This window comes from Spermophilus citellus, assembly GCF_964194105.1.
Source record: "Spermophilus citellus genome assembly, chromosome: 2".
Classification (NCBI taxonomy): Eukaryota; Metazoa; Chordata; class Mammalia; order Rodentia; family Sciuridae; genus Spermophilus; species Spermophilus citellus.
This window is the reverse complement of record NC_138183.1, coordinates 70104248-70119765: the sequence shown is the minus strand read 5'-3', so window position 1 is coordinate 70119765 and position 15518 is coordinate 70104248. Positions and strand designations below refer to the sequence as shown.

At 42.7% G+C, this 15518-nt stretch overlaps 1 protein-coding gene and 1 long non-coding RNA gene across 6 annotated transcripts in view; one reads left to right on the top strand and one right to left on the bottom strand.

Moving 5' to 3' along the window:
- The window catches only part of LOC308641148, a 438634-nt gene extending 425023 nt beyond the window's left edge, over positions 1-13611 (bottom strand). Inside the window, exons 1-2 of the long non-coding RNA XR_014020418.1 lie at positions 13439-13611; positions 6403-6481 (exon numbers count right to left, since the gene is read on the bottom strand). This is a non-coding gene — a long non-coding RNA (uncharacterized lncRNA). The remainder of the gene's footprint in view (positions 1-6402; positions 6482-13438) is intronic.
- The window catches only part of KANK1 (KN motif and ankyrin repeat domains 1), a 200299-nt gene that overhangs the window by 158738 nt on the left and 26043 nt on the right, over positions 1-15518 (top strand). The window lies entirely within an intron of this gene.

The following is a 15518-nucleotide window of genomic DNA, read 5'->3' as shown; positions in this document are numbered from 1 at the left end:
CTGGCACTAGAGTACCTGCTCTGGGAGGGTCCAGCTTGGCGCCATCACCTTGAATAGCAGAGCTAAAGTCTGACACCCCTCTGCACCCAGAGTCCTGCCTCTCTGTAAAATGAGGGCGTGGACTAGGAGTCCTTGGCAGAGTCATAGAGCTCTATAAAAGAAAACAAATGCTCAGAGTTTCACTCCTCAAGGAGGAATGAAATCAAATGTGTCCCATCCACTGAAGGTCTCAGGGTACAGCACTGGTTGAGATGAAAAGGACAAAGCTCTGTAAGTTCATAAGGGATATATGATGCATGCCCAGATGGGAACAAGCTGCTCTGAGACCGCGAGGGGAAAGGTGGTTGGAGAGGGGTAAGGGGAGGTTTCAAAGGGAGCTGATGCTCTGTCTGGTCCTTGCAATCTTAGAAGAGTTTTGCCTGAGAAGGTTGGGGGCTTCCTCAGAGGGGGAAGGAACAGTAGAAGCAAATCCCTGAAAAACGAGGATGCTTTTTCCTCCCCAAGCTTCAGGACTGCCAGCTCCCTTCGGCCATCTACCTTTCTTTTCCCTCTAAGGACTGCAGGAGAGAATATCCTTAATTTATAGCCTTTGGTACGACATAGTATTAATGTAGTAGTGGAACAGCAGTAGCTTATGAGTGATATAAGTTCATCCTTTAAATGCCCAGATGACTCTTACTAGAAGGTTATATGATGATTACACAAGTTCATGAATGCATAAAGCACTTGCATCAGTGTGGTCTGGAAGAACTGTGCACTGTGGGTGGTTGGGGAGGATGTGGGCAGGCTGTTAGACTGAAAGCCCAGGGCATGCTTGCAGTAGGGCGAGCCTGGGAGGGTACTGTGAAATCCATCTAAAACAAGAGGAGCACATCCAGAAGGAAGGTAAATCAGCGTATGTCGAGAGATGGGCATCCTGAGGTTTCTGCAGTGCAATCCACCTCCCCATTCACTTTTTTTTTTTTTTTTTTTTTATAATGAGAGCAACAATTTTTTTTTTAATATTTATTTATTTATTTATTTTAGTTCTCGGCGAACACAACATCTTTGTTGGTATGCGGTGCTGAGGATCGAACCCGGGCCGCACGCATGCCAGGCGAGCGCTACCGCTTGAGCCACATCCCCAGCCCCCCATTCACTTTTTAATTGAACTTCCAATCTTCTCTAGATTAGGGGGCAGGCTGTCAGGGAGATTCTTGGTACAGTCATCTTGTTTGTTCAGATGTGCCTGATTGTAGTCCCAAAGTTGTGGAGCCACCATCCTGGGACAAAGACTGGATGTGTAGTGCACGTCACAGAAGCCTCCTTGCACAGTGGTCTGTCTCCCTTCCTTCTCCCTGGGTGCTGCATTTTCTGGCCCCTCCGCCTCTATCAGCAGAACAGCCTTAAGTACCTCTTCTTCCCACAGCTCCTTTGGCTTCTTAAGAGCAGATAGGCGTGTCTTTCTCACATTGGTGAGAACCTTTGTGACTGAAGGTTTCCAGACTAAATGAGCTAGTATTTTCAGTCGTTTCCCTCCCCAGCCCTGTCATCCGAAGGAAGGACTAGATGTTCATTTTCATACAATGACTTTTTCTGCTGGACCTCCTCCTTAGATGTGCATGGGCACACCCACAGGATCAAGCATAAGTGACCTTAGCAAGATGATCCTCTTCAGCTCCTTCACAAAATCAGCTATGTTATTACCAGAACAAGTAATTATAGTAAAAATTTAGCAGAGTGTTTTTATAGTGTCAAGAAACAATACATTCCAAAGCTTTCCTTAGTTTAATTCTTAAGAACATATTGTTCATATTAAAATTTAGTTTTGAATATAATAACATCTATAAAATAGCTGATTTTTTTAAAAAATAGAAGAAAATTTCTTTATTAAAAGCAAATGACAGAGAAGGGATGTATAGCTCAGTGGTAGGGCATCTGCTTGGCATGCATGATGCCCTGGGTCCCATCTCCAGCCCTGCAAACACAAAAAGGCAAATGACTTATTTTTAGGGTGATGGCTATGTTCTATATATCAACTTTATACATCTACTAAAATTCATCAAACTGCGCTTACAATGGGTGAAGTACATGGTGCATAAATGAGAGCTCAAAGGGGAAAGAAAGCCTAATTCAAATCTCTTAGTAATGGAGGTTATCGAATTGGTGGGTACAGTGATTTGGAATTACTGGGACCTGATCATCAAAGTATCTGGCATTTGAAACTTTGTTCTCAGTTTGTTGTTTCTATGAATTGGTTGGTTTATTCAGGAAAAAAAAAAAAAACTCAAATGAGTGCTACATCTTTAAAAGTTAAGCCTTTGGAGCCCAGCTTATAGTCCTAGCCTCTAAGAGCTGAGGTGGGAGGATCAGTTGAGCTTGAGAGTTTGAGACCAGCCTGGGCAACATGGAATAAAGACCCCTCCCCCACTTTTTAAAAGTATCTGTAGCTTCACTCAAAAAATATCCATCTCAAAGATGATCAGATATCCATCCCCTCACTGTGATCCTATAAGAAGGAGGACTAAAGAAGGTGAACGGATTGAGGTAGGGTATGTGCCGACCCTAAGATAACCAGTGACCCAGGCAGTCCAATGGGTCTTCCTAAAACACCGCCTCTCCTCACATAGCCGTCCCCTGTTGTGAATTTTACTAAGCAGGCTATTTAGAGTTGTTGCTAATCTTTGTTGATCTCTGTCGTATTATTTAGAACTAGCTTTGCTTGTTTGCCCTGAGATAGAATTCAAGCATAACTTGTTCCATATTTACCTATGTACTTAGATGCAAGTGAAGCAGACATTTGAAAAAAAAAAAAAATTCCCCTTTGTGATCAATTTAAGCATTTTAGGGATATAGCACGCTTACTAACTAACTTTTTAAAACAAATAAAAGTTTGCTCAATGATGTTATCACCCAAAAGCAGAGTGTACTTGTTTGGGAAATAACTCTGCAGCTTTGAAAGTAACATGATCTAATTTGGGATAAAATGCTTAAGGGGATGGGGGTGGGGGTTGGGTCTGTGGTTTACATCTGGTGTTTTAAGCCTTTAGATTACATGTTGCCTCTCATGAGAATAAACCCAGGAAAGGTACTTGCCTCTAGCCCAGCTTGGGCTCAGACTTAGACTGAACCTCTCCCTTTCTCAAGCTAAACTGTGGCTCAAGTTATAACAGAAGCCCCTCTGAGCCTTGAAGGACTGGAGGGAGAGAGAATAAGTTAGCAGGAAGAATGAGGAAACATCTGCTCCCTTTTTCTAAGTTCTTCCTAGAATTAGCAGGTTTATAGCTGCATTTCTAGGTCAAAATTTCATGAGTCTTAAGAGGATGAGGACAGTTTGAAAAATTAGAAGGGGGCAGGGTCTGCCTTTGCTTCTTGTCATTAAGATCCTTGCTCACAGTTTGGTTCATCAGTAATTTTTGCTGTCTCACTGACGCTGAGTGTCCCGGAAATAAATCCCATGGCCAGCAGGCTGTTAGTTGGTCAGGAAATTCCAAATGGGTATAAATAAGTTCTCAGCAACAGCTCCTGGGCTCTGTGCCTGCTAATGTGTGTAGTCCCTTTAATGCTGAGGGAAGGATGCCTGAGACTTGGCTTCCTGCTTGCTGAAAATCACAGTTATTTTGTTTCTGGGTGGGTAAGTAAGAATGCCCAAAAAAGAGACACAGAGAGCGTGACGTTTGGGTGGGTGTTGGTGAAATATAAAGTCAAGCTCTGTATGGTATGAAAAATATTTACTTTTATTACAGGCTGGAAAGGATAACTCAGGACTTGGTTTTCGGTTCAATGAAAATTTCAGCTTTAGCTATGGCTTTAACATAAAGATGTCATTGTTGCAAGAGTGAAAGGTTATACATATATGCTAAGACTTGAGTTTATGACTTACTTAAATTTCAGAACTTTCCTCTTTGGGTGTTAAATCCATCTTTGGCCCTTTGTTTTCAGTTTAATTTTTCTAATGGGGAGTTGCTCGGGGTCTGTTAAAGTGGGTTTCCTTTTCTTATATTAACACTATAAAACAAAATAACAGCTGGGATTCATACTGTAGTTCTTCATCACTACCACCCCGCCCAAAAAACTTTATTATTTTGTAAGAAAAAGTCTTTTCTATCCCAAAGACTTAGCTTGTGCACCTTCTCTGTGTCTCACAAAATTACACATTGAATTGGCACATTTTCTACTTACCCTTAGAACCTGTAATTTTTGAAAAAAGTTTGGAAAACAGCAGTTAGTACCCAGGCTAGTTTTTTTTTTTTCTGTACATGCGAGGTGAATTTGGACAATTTTTTAAAAATAACTTTGTTTGTTTTTATGTGGTGCTGGGAATCGAACCCAATGCCTCACACTTGCTAGGCAAGCACTCTACCACTGAGACACAGCCCCAGCCCAAATTAGGACAGTTTTTCAGCAGTAATTCTTTAAATTAGCCTCTGTGCATTAGAGAGCAGTGTGGCCTAGGCTGGTGAAAACCAGGCACTGAGGTGCTCATGGAACCCTGGCTATTCCCAGATCGATTTCAGGAGAAGAGGGCCACTGTGCAGACCTTGAGGTGGGTGCCCTCTTCTGTCACATGATTCCCTAAACCCCACTGCCTTTAGTAAGACATAGCTGTTCCCTTGCCAGGAAGAGTGACCCTTCCCACTTTCTTCCCCCTCACTCTCACCTGCTACTTACCTTCTGGCCTCTGAAGTCCTATCCAGAGTTGAACTGATGGCATGGCTAAAAGGACTCTGCACTTGGGGGCCAGTTAGAAGGCAGCTAGAAAGGTTCTGTTGAATGGGACCTGTAGAGAGCAAGGCCACAGGCACCTCTGTCTGAGCTCACCTGGCCTGACAGCTGCTGTGATCGATTTGTGTTCACCTAGTCACATGGCATGGTGTGTTTGGAAAAAAATTTATGTCAAGTATAGTCAATGGTTAGTCTAGTGTAGAAGCAGCTTTGGAAACTACAGTGTCCCACTGATACCCTCATTTTACACATGCAAATTTTGTCACTGCACTGCATTATATGACTCTGGGCCCTTGCTACCCATTCCTTGTCTATGAGCTAGGAAACATAACTCCTGTTCTTGTCCTATAAAAAGAAAATTATACCTTTCCACACTTGGGTCCTTCTGGATGCCTGCCACGGAAGTACACTGGGTGTTTCTCGAGCACTGTTTCTTCACAGTGTTCAAGTGTCCTCTGCTCTGAGGATTTGTCTGGGGCAGCAGAATGAAGGTGCTCAGAACCATCAGTGTGAACCTTTGTCGTCTTAAACATTTTAACATACTTTTAAGAACTGAGGGTGTTTGTCCCCTTTTGCTTTATTTTATTTCTTTCCTGTGTATAATTAATGCTGGATTAGGGCTCCCTGTGCAAACCACTACCCTCCCCAGACCTCACGTGAGCATGCACATCCCCTGCCAGGTCCCCACCAGCATCTTCCTCATCCATTCTATGAAGCAGAAACCAATGTAGACCTCAAAAATTTAGCAGACTCACTTGATTTTGAACAAGTATCACAGATATACCTCAAACCCTGACTTCATGGGAGTCAGGGCAGAGTATAAGGGAGGAATCCTGGGTCATTGCTGGGATACCAGGGCTGTGTCCTTCCCCAAGTAAATGGAGGAATCCAGTTAAAGTAGTACAGACCCCAGGTATCACTCCACATGCCCACATCAACAAGAGGACACAGGTGCTATTATTTTCCCAGTTAAACAGTTGGGATATAATCTATCTTGCCAATTGCTAGGAAGTGGCATGGGCAGTCTGGCCCCAGAGTGCCTACTTCTGATCACTCTTCCTCCACCATACTTATTTATCAATAAGTCCAGAGATGTGAGGTTTTTGTTTTGTTTTGTTTTGTTTTTTTAATTCCAAATTTTAAGCATGCTATGTGCCAAGTACCATGCGAGGCACTAAGGGTTACAAAAATAAATACTGCTTGGTTTCTTCCTCCCGCAAACACAGTCTGATGGGGAGGATGAACTTGTGCCTGCTAACCATAACACAGGTCATTGCATATGATCAACATATTTTAGCAGAATGGAGGGAAGAAGGTAACCAGGTCTTTTATAGGACAGAGTCCCTGGGGGGGGGGGGGTAAGAGAGGCTTTGATTGAGTTTTGATAGTTGGGAGGGTCTGGGGAAGGGTGTGCTGGGCTGAGGATCTGAATGAGCAAAGACAGGGCGAGGCGAGAGTTGCTTGGTATGTGAGGTTCAGGGAGGTGAGGAACCTGGGAGATGCTGGTTTGGGGTTATATTGCTGTAGACTTAATGGAGCTTTTGGACTTTTTTCTTTCTTTTTTTTTTTAAATAATGGGGCTCTGAGCATGTCAATCCACAAGATTAATTTAGAAGCCATACAAGTTGCCAAAGAGATCTCAAACAAAGGTAAAATTCCTCCAAGAATATGTAACACCAAAGAGCAAGGACATCTGACCTGAAAACGGGCTGCTTAATCTGCAGTATGAGCAGAAGCAGAGTCTTGGCTGTGCTCCCTGGGGACTGGAAGGCACACCCTAGATAATGAAGCAAAGGGAAGGGAGGGAGGATTAAAATTTATTTTTAAGTAATTTAAGCTTACAGAAAAATTATAAAATAACTCTTACCCCTTCCTCGCCAGATCAGATTCCCCAATGGTTGATATTTTACCATACTTGCTCTCTTTCTGTGTGGAGTGTGGTATTGCAAAGAGACTACTATCTTACCTCTTTAGTCTCCTTTAGTCTGAAACATTTTGGTTTCCTTTCTTTCATGACTTGGACAAGTTTAAGGAGCCCTGTTACTGTTTTCAAGTGGGATCTGTCGCTGCGTCTTTCTTTCTTTCTTTTCAATTATTTTTAGTTGTACATGACAGTAGAATGTATTTTTGGCCAACTATACATACATAGAGTATAACTTACTCTAATTAGGATCCTATTCTCGTGTTTGTACACAATGCGGAGTTACCCTGGTGGTATATTCAAATACAAGGCTAGGAAAGTTACATCCAATTAATTCTACTGTCCTTCCTATTCCCATCCTTCCTCTCTTCCCTTCATTCCCCTTTGTCTAATCCAATAGACTTCTATTCTTCCCCTCCTCACCCTTCCTTGTTTTGTGTTAACATCCACATGTCAGAGAAAACATTTGGCCTTTGTTTTTGGGGGATTGGCTTATTTCACTTAGCATGATATTCTCCATTCACTGGCAAATGCCATAATTTCATTCTTCTTTATAGCCGAGTAATATTCCATTGTGTATACATACCACATTTTCTTTATCTATTTATCCACTGAAGGATGCCTAGGTTGGTTCAATAGCATGACTGTCGTGAGTTGTGCTGCTATAAACATTGTCCATCACTGTTTCTAGACTCAGGTTACATCTTCTTGGCAGGATGCTGCAGAACTGATGTGCAGCAGGTATATTTCAGAGGGCCATGTTGTCAACTTGAGCACCTGGTCCAGGTGGTGGCCTGTCAACTTTTTCATGGTGTTTCCCTTTGGGGTTGATCATCTATTTAGTGGTGAGGTGTTCTGAGGCCACAGGAGTCTCCTTGTCTTTGGTAGGAAACAGTTTATCCACTAGCCTTAGCATCTGTTGATGACTGCTGCCTGAATCAGCCACTGTGATGGTGTTTTCCACAGGGTGATTTAATGTTTCTATGATTCCTTCTGTTTATTAGACGGCACTCTCTGCGTTTGTTTATTATGGCATTATGGACTTGCAGATAGATACCTAGTTTAGAATTTCTGAGCCAGGCAGACTCCTGACATGATTTGAAAGAGTTAATCTGATGTGTGTTGATGAGAGGATAGTAATTTGGGGCAGTGGGTGTTAACTCTATTGGAGCCCTAGAAGTTGTATGTACTTTGGGCAGTATGAGTCACCGCCAGCAAGATCCTTGTCCGACAGGCAGATAATAACATTTAAGTGACTCTAGAGACGAGCAGACCCAAAATTCAACTTGCAAAGACCATCTACCAGGAATTTTGAATTTGGGGAGTGTATTGCTTAAGTGCCCCCAGGCCCCAACCATGGCTTTTGGCTTTTCCTGGCAGCCGAGTCGGGCTCCCTGAGCAGGCACAAGTGAAGAAGCCTCTGAAAGGTTGGAAACCTCACTGCTCTCTGTCTCCCTGCTCCAGACACTTGGCCTCTGCCGTTTCTATCTTAGAGTCCCCAATTACAGAGCACCCCACAGTCTGCATTCCATGTCTCAGCATGCTAAATCAGTTCCTTAAATGTCCTCTCTGCTTTCTCCCCGACATCATTCATGCCACATCTGTCCTTCCCAGATTAGATTTATCAGACTTTAATGACCCTCAGAAAAGGAAATCCCATCATTTTTCTCTGCAATGAGTCATCCATTCGTTAAAGAAAAATATTTTCTTTTTAAATAGCAGCATGAGGTAACGGGTAAAACCCTCAAGGACAAATCCAGAGCCCTGATCCTGGTCTCCAGTTCAGCCCAAAGTAGCTGAAGTGTATCAGGCCTTCTCAGTTTCCTTCTCAACATTTTGGGGTGAGGTGGGGAGTATTACACAAGCCAGCTAGCTCCAACACAGGCAGGATTGAGGTTCAGATGGTTTAATACCGTAGCCCACACTTGGTATCTATCTAGTGACATCAAGAGAAAAATTCACGGAAACAATTCATGGAGAACCTAATGGAGAATGTGGAAGAAATTTTTCATGCATACTCCAGCATGTAGCCAGAGCAGTCTTATTAAAATGCAGATCTGATCATTTCACTCCCTTGTTGAAAATATTTCAGTAGGGTCTCAGTGCACTTAAAAACCCTATAGCACTTGGCTGTATTCCCTCTCTGCCTCACTTTAGGTCTTACCAAGTCCCCCTTTCTGTTCCTAAAAGTGGCAGGTTTCACATATGCTGTTTCCCTGCCATCCGCCATATACTCCGGCTGCCTGGTGAACCCCTCAGATCTGGCTCTGGCAGATCACTCCCAGCCCACTGCCCCAGGGGTGGGGGACCCTTCTGGGTCCTGACAGCATGACTATACTATACGGTTTTATTTATTTGTGCCACCATTTGTCTCCTCCTGTGGTCTTAAGTTCCACCTGGATGGGCTCGATATCTTTTTGCTTGGACTAAAAACAACTTTTTGCTTAGTTCCTTGTAGTGTTTGCCACCTGATAGATTTCATTCAGTAAATATTTACTAAGAACCTGTCTTTCAGTATGACAGTCACATCTTCCTTGGATCAGCATTCCCTTTATAAAGTGTAGGACTATTCCCAGTAATCTTGGAATGTGGAACTAGTGTGGAGACAGACGGGTAGTGATAGGAGACAGTGGAAGACATGCGAATTGTCCACAGGCAGGTTAAAAAGGCAGTAATGAGATGGCATGGGAGAAGACATCTTAAGATTTAGGGAGAAAAGCCAAAAGGAGTTACAAAGAGTCATGACTATTTAAAAGCACCCCGTTATACCTTTGCAATACAGATAAACCAAGCCTATACAATTGCACTTAGGTATATATGGCATGATTGGCTTAGTACTTCTTATGCACAGCTTTGCTTTCTTTAATGTTACTTTATTTGTATGATGTATTCAGGTAGCTATTCAGGCAGCTCTAAGATATTGGTGAACTTGAAATAGGCAGTATGATCTCCGTGGGAAGAGTGATCACACCTTCTTGAACAGTGCCTAACACTCTGTGGGTGCCCATCTTTCAGATGGATGAATGGATGGATGGATGGTGTTTAGCTGGGGGGGGGGAGGAAGCAGGTTTAAGAATAATTCTTTGGGGCTGGGGATATGGCTCAAGAGGTAACACGCTTGACTGGCATGCACAGGGCTCTGGGTTCGATCCTCAGCACCACATAAAATAAAATAAAGATGTGTCCACCGAAAACTGAAAAATAAATATTAAAAAATTCTCTTTCTCTCTCTCTCTCTCTCTCTCTCTCTCTCTCTCTCTCTCTCTCTCCTCTCTCTCCTCTCTTCTCTCTCTCTCTCTCTCTCTCTCTCTTAAAAAAAAATAACCTTTGGTACATGCAAAAGCAAAGGAAAATCTCACCTGCCGTACATCCTTTTACTACAGAACAAGAAAACTCAATTACCAGCCTCTTGTTGAAAACATTGCAGTAGGGTCTCAATGCACTTAAAAACCAAAAGGTGACTTTTTTGCTGGTTCTCTAAGACCAGTGTTCTTCACACAGATGTGGTGCAGGGAGTGAAGCTCCTTGGGTACAAAAGAGCTTAATGCTCTTTTTTTTAATTTAACAGTGTCACCAGGGCACGCTTAACTGCTAAACCCGCTCATAAGGATGACATTCTGTTGTGCTGTCTTTTTGCCACTGCATCCTTCCTGGAGAAGTCGATCTGCGAACTCATTTACTTTCATACTCTGAGCAATTAGACTGAGAGCTTGCCTGTCTGGGGTTCATCCTGCCAGGTTTCTTCCCTGCCTGCAGGCCCTCGCTGACGCAAGGCTTTGTGCCTGCCTCCAACAGCAGGACGCTTTTGCTTGCGCTCTGCCACTTCTAGATGTGGGAATCTCTCATAATTAAGTGCTCCTCTGGGACTGACTCAGCTCTCTGGGCCGAATTTCCACGCTTCCTGTGAGGGGGGACACTGCATGACTAGCAATTAACAGAGTTCTTCAGTTTCAACAGTCAGGGAGAATATCTGGTAAAGACAGTCACATACACAGCGAATGCAGGTTTTGGTACACAGGTGTAATTATTCTCTGTGATGTCATTATTTGGTGATTGGGCCTATAGTGTGCCATAGTCAAACCAGAACAAAGAACTTGGTGTATCCTAATTAATGAATAAAGTAATGATATCAAAGGCATGTCCATTAAAAATCTACAGGACACATCATTTCAGAACCTTCCAGGCTCTTTGTTCTTATTAAAACACAGCTCACTATATAGAGTTGTAGAAAAGTACTGAGTACAGTACTGAGTACTGTCTTACTCAAGAGTAGTATTTTGGGGGCTGGGTTGTGGCTCAGTAGTAGAGGACTCGCCTAGCAAGTGTGAGGCCCTGGATTCTATCCTCAGCACCACATAAAAATAAATAAAATAAAGGTATCATGTCCAACTATAGCTAAAAAATAAATATATTTTTTTAAAGTGGCATTTTGCCACCCTGTCATTTACACATAGTGTTATGGTCTTATTAGGAAACAGAAGGTCTAAAAGCCACAGTTTATGAGGCCACAGTCTCCGTTGCTAACTGTGAGTTTTTCCTCAGGTTGCTGTCCCCAGCACAGGCCTCCTCAGCCTCAGCACTGTTGACATTTTGTGCTGGATAACTCTTTACTGGGAAAGGGAGGGACAGGTGGGCCAATGTGATATTTGTCAATGTCTGCAATTGTTTTGGGTTGTCATTGCTGGGGGCAAAGGGTGCTATTGGCATCTAGTGAGTAGAGGCCAGGTGCTGCTAAACATCCTACAGGACAGTCCCTCCCTTCCTCCAACAGGGAATGATCTTCACTTACCTGGTCTTCAGAAGCCAATTCCTGGTTAGCTCCCTTCTGTTTGGTCATTTATTCACATATCATCATATTGTCTTGTTGATCATAAGTCTTTGGGACTGATCTCCATTCAGTTTGTATTGGCGTTTACTACCCCGCTAGACTGTATCTCATTTCTTATAAATTCTTCCTCCTACTCTTTTCACTAAATAGAACCTTTCTCCACTCCCTGTTAAACTTCCAGTAAATGCTATATAAAGCAGGTAGCAGTGGGGCCTGGAGGGGTCTCCACTGAATTTCCAGACGTCCAGAGAATTCTCACAAACTTCAGGGGCTGTTACTTCCAGGACTTCAGTTGCAGATATATAGCCAGTGGGTTTTTGGCTGTGTAAAGCAGGCATAGTTTCCTTCGTCCAAAAAGTCTTTTTAGGCTATTAAGAATCTCCTCATAATCCAATTAAAGATTTGTTAAAAACAAAATTTTTGCTGTAAAAAAGGTTCATTGTAATATCTCCCCAGTTTATCATTTATCATTTTCTTTTTGAAATACAGTGTTAAATTGGTGGGAGACACTGCTATATCATGTTAAAATTCAGTGTTATTCCAAGTAATCAAAACCTAGTTAAGCAATAGCTAAACAAAATAAATTCATTTCTCTTTTACATTGAAGTACAGAGGTGGGCTCTTTAAGGTCAATGTCCATAAAGCCTTTTGAGATTAAGTTCCATCTAGCACATTGTTCCTCCAACCCTTGGTGTATTTTCATAGTCCAAGATTGCAGCTAGCATTCCAGTCATCATATCTACATTCCAGTAGCAGGATGGAAGGAGGAACAAAGAAGAAAGGTGATCAAAGAACTATTCCCATGTCTTCACTGGAGGTTCCTAGGCATTGCTACATGGCGTTTCTGCTTGTGGCTGTACTAACAGCAAAGGAGGTCCGGGAAATATAGACTTTATATTTGCCCATATAAATAACAGGGGGTGCTTTTAGTATGAAAGGATAGGAAAATGCATATACCAAGGAATACTAACTATCTTTGCCATGGTTGCTTATATTCATGTCTCTCCCACTTGAACTTTCTCAGAGTTTATTTCAATACATTTCCTTTTGCTTTACCAACAGTGACTTCTTGTAATCATCTTTAAAGACAAATACCCAAGTGATGTAAAAATCCACAAAATACAAAGAACAAAATGAAAATCACCTATAATTCCACAGCCTAAAAACAACCACTGGAACAGCATCATGTAAGAAAGGTCTTTAACCCTAACATTTAACAAACAATTATCTTCAGAGCATTGATATTTTTCAAAGTTTATTATATTATATATTCAATTATTTATTCTGTCAGTAAGTATTTTTAAACATCTACTTTAATCCCAGCATCTTGCTAATTACCGTGTGGTTGGAAGAGGGGAGCAATGAAGGTTATTTTAAATTATATTTGTTAAGGCTGGGAATGTAGCTCAGTGGTAGTGCACTTGCCTAACATGCACAAAGCCCTGGGTTAAATCCCCAATGCTGGGAGGGAGGGATTGCATTTATTCTTCAGATGTTCCGTTTGACCCAGAGACACATACATATGTCAAAAAATTAGGAAATAAGTCAGGTCCCATAAGTGCCACATTGATGTTAATGTATATAAAGATACCCTGAAGGGGGATTTTTTAAAAAATGACACTGAATATTTTAATGTAATTGTAGAACACTTGGTACCACGGACAATTGTTATACAAAAGGCACCTTGAGAATACATCTCACTTTTTTAGTTGCTGGAAAATGAAACACGAATTACAAGGCCCTTGGGTAGCCCAGGTTAAGTAGTGTTGGGAAACAGTCAGACCTAACATGGTTAAATTCTAACCTCTCCTGATTTCCAGAGGTAGAAGTCCAAAATTCACTTAGTAATGATTTGGCATGACCCAGGGCCTTTGGTGATTTGTACAAGTTGAAATTCAAAAATAACTAAGATGGGCCAGTTAATTTTTGCTGAAAAGTGTCATTTGTTTTGTTGTGTTCTAAATCCTGAAATTGAGTCAGCTTACCTTTCTGTTAAAGCTTCAGAGAGAAAAATAGCTGCGTTCAGACCTATGCAGAAAAGCCCTGAAGCAGTTATACCAAAATATCCACACTTGAGATAAGGGTGACTTTCCTTTCTTCTTGAAAACACCTGAGATACGAGTGAATTTCTTTCTTTCTTTCTTTCTTTCTTTCTTTCTTTCTTTTTCTTTCTTTCTTTCTTTCTTTCTTTCTTTCTTTCTTTCTTTCTTTCTTTCTTTCTTTCTTTCTTTCTTTCTTCCTTTCTTCCTTTCTTCCTTTCTTCCTTTCTTCCTTTCTTCCTTTCTTCCTTTCTTCCTTTCTTTTTCTTGAAATGATCTGTGTATGGCTTTTTTCCTTTTTCTTCATACCTCTTTCGTAACTGGAAAATGGATTTTGTTGGTTTGGGTGCTGGGGATTGAACCCAGGCTCTTGAACTGCTAAGGATGCATTCTACCACTGAGAATACACCCCCAGCTTAAGAAAATGTTTTGTTTTTAATTTTCTTTAAAGAAGATTTCAGCAGTGGCAGGGCCCCCGCTGAGATCTGTGTTAAAGGGTAGTGGCTTGTCACTTGCCAGGAGCTGTGCTGAGATGGTCCTGTGGTGCTCTGGGCCCAGCGCGCCCAGGCTGACTGCCGCGGAGAACAGTGGCCGATTGTGGCCCTGCCCTCCTTCAGGTGACTGAGGGCCCAGGCCGCTAGGTTTGCACTCCGGAACACAGGCTCTTTCATGAAGAAGTGGCTGGCACGGGAAAGATAGAGCCACTCTGTGGGGATGCTTACATTGCCGCCTTTATTTGTACTCCTGGCAAAACTGGAATGAAGTCCACACGTTTTCAGAAGACGCCGGTTTCCTGTTTTCATTAAGAAAAACAGGGAATGCCGAACAGCTGAGTGTGCTGGGGGTGGTGTCGCAGAAGCCGGAGGGAGACTTCATTGGTGAAAACCCGGCCTGTGGTATTGCGCGTGGCAGGTCTAAGTGGCTTTTCCTTATGGGGAGAGGAACCGGGCGTCGGGTGTGCTGGCGGGGAGCGAGCCGGCTGCTGTGCTGTGGGGCGCTTGGTAAGGTGAGTGCTGCGGACTCCCGGGCTCGGGAGGCTGAGAGCCGCCTGCTGGGGCCCGGGTCGAGTGGCAGCTCGCCTGCCCTGTCCTCGGGAGAGCTGTCTGCCGGCTCCTTTGACACCCGAGCCTGCCCTTTCTCTTTGCTTACAAAATTTCAGACAGCTCTGAAAACAGGTCTGGCCACATATTTTGGGTGGCGAACACTTTGTTCATCTGGAGTTGAAAGTTAGAGAGGGAAGCCAGACGGGGAAAAGAAAAAAAACAAGCATTCTGTTAGCATGAGCACAAGTTTCCGTGCACAAGCACTGTGGATCAGCTCTCCCATGCTTAAGCTAGAAACGCTTTAGTGCACGGCCCTTCTTTCAAACGCAATTCCTTTCCAGCCTGCTTTTAGATGAAATCTAGCGCCTACCTTCTATCAGCTGGTGTAGTTTAATATTGTTTTAAATTGAGACATGAAGAATGCTTACGGTCTTTAATTCCTCGGGTTGGCAGGCTTTCTGTACTTTTCTTTCCAGTATTTCAGAAGAAGAGTGGAAGTGAAAGGGCCAGGCAGGCGGATCATTGGTCATTGGTGTTCTCCCCTGCAGTGTTCAGCAGTGTTGGGGGCTGGGAGAGCAGACAGGCAGCCCATGATTGCCAGGCCTTGAACCTTGACAGCAATCAGGTGGGTGGGTGTACCCAGGATAGGGCAGGGGTACAGAAGGTTTCTATTTTCACTCCTGGAGTTGGATTTTTTTTTTCTATAGTCCTGAGAATGTAGAATTTGTGAGTGGGACTCTAGGAAAACACATTACTTAATCCCACACTTTAAACAAACAAAAATGGCCTTGCTTTTAAATTTGAAATGCAGAGCTCAGGTCAGCAGCAAGGTCTATGCTTTGAAAGGTTCCTGTTTCCTTTTTGAAATGTTTGGTGTAGCAAGAAGTAGCTTTTACTGAATGCCACATGATCCAGTGCTTAGAACATAGGTTTGCTCTTGTTGTCATTTTCCTTTGCATCTGTTTGGATTTATCAATAATAGG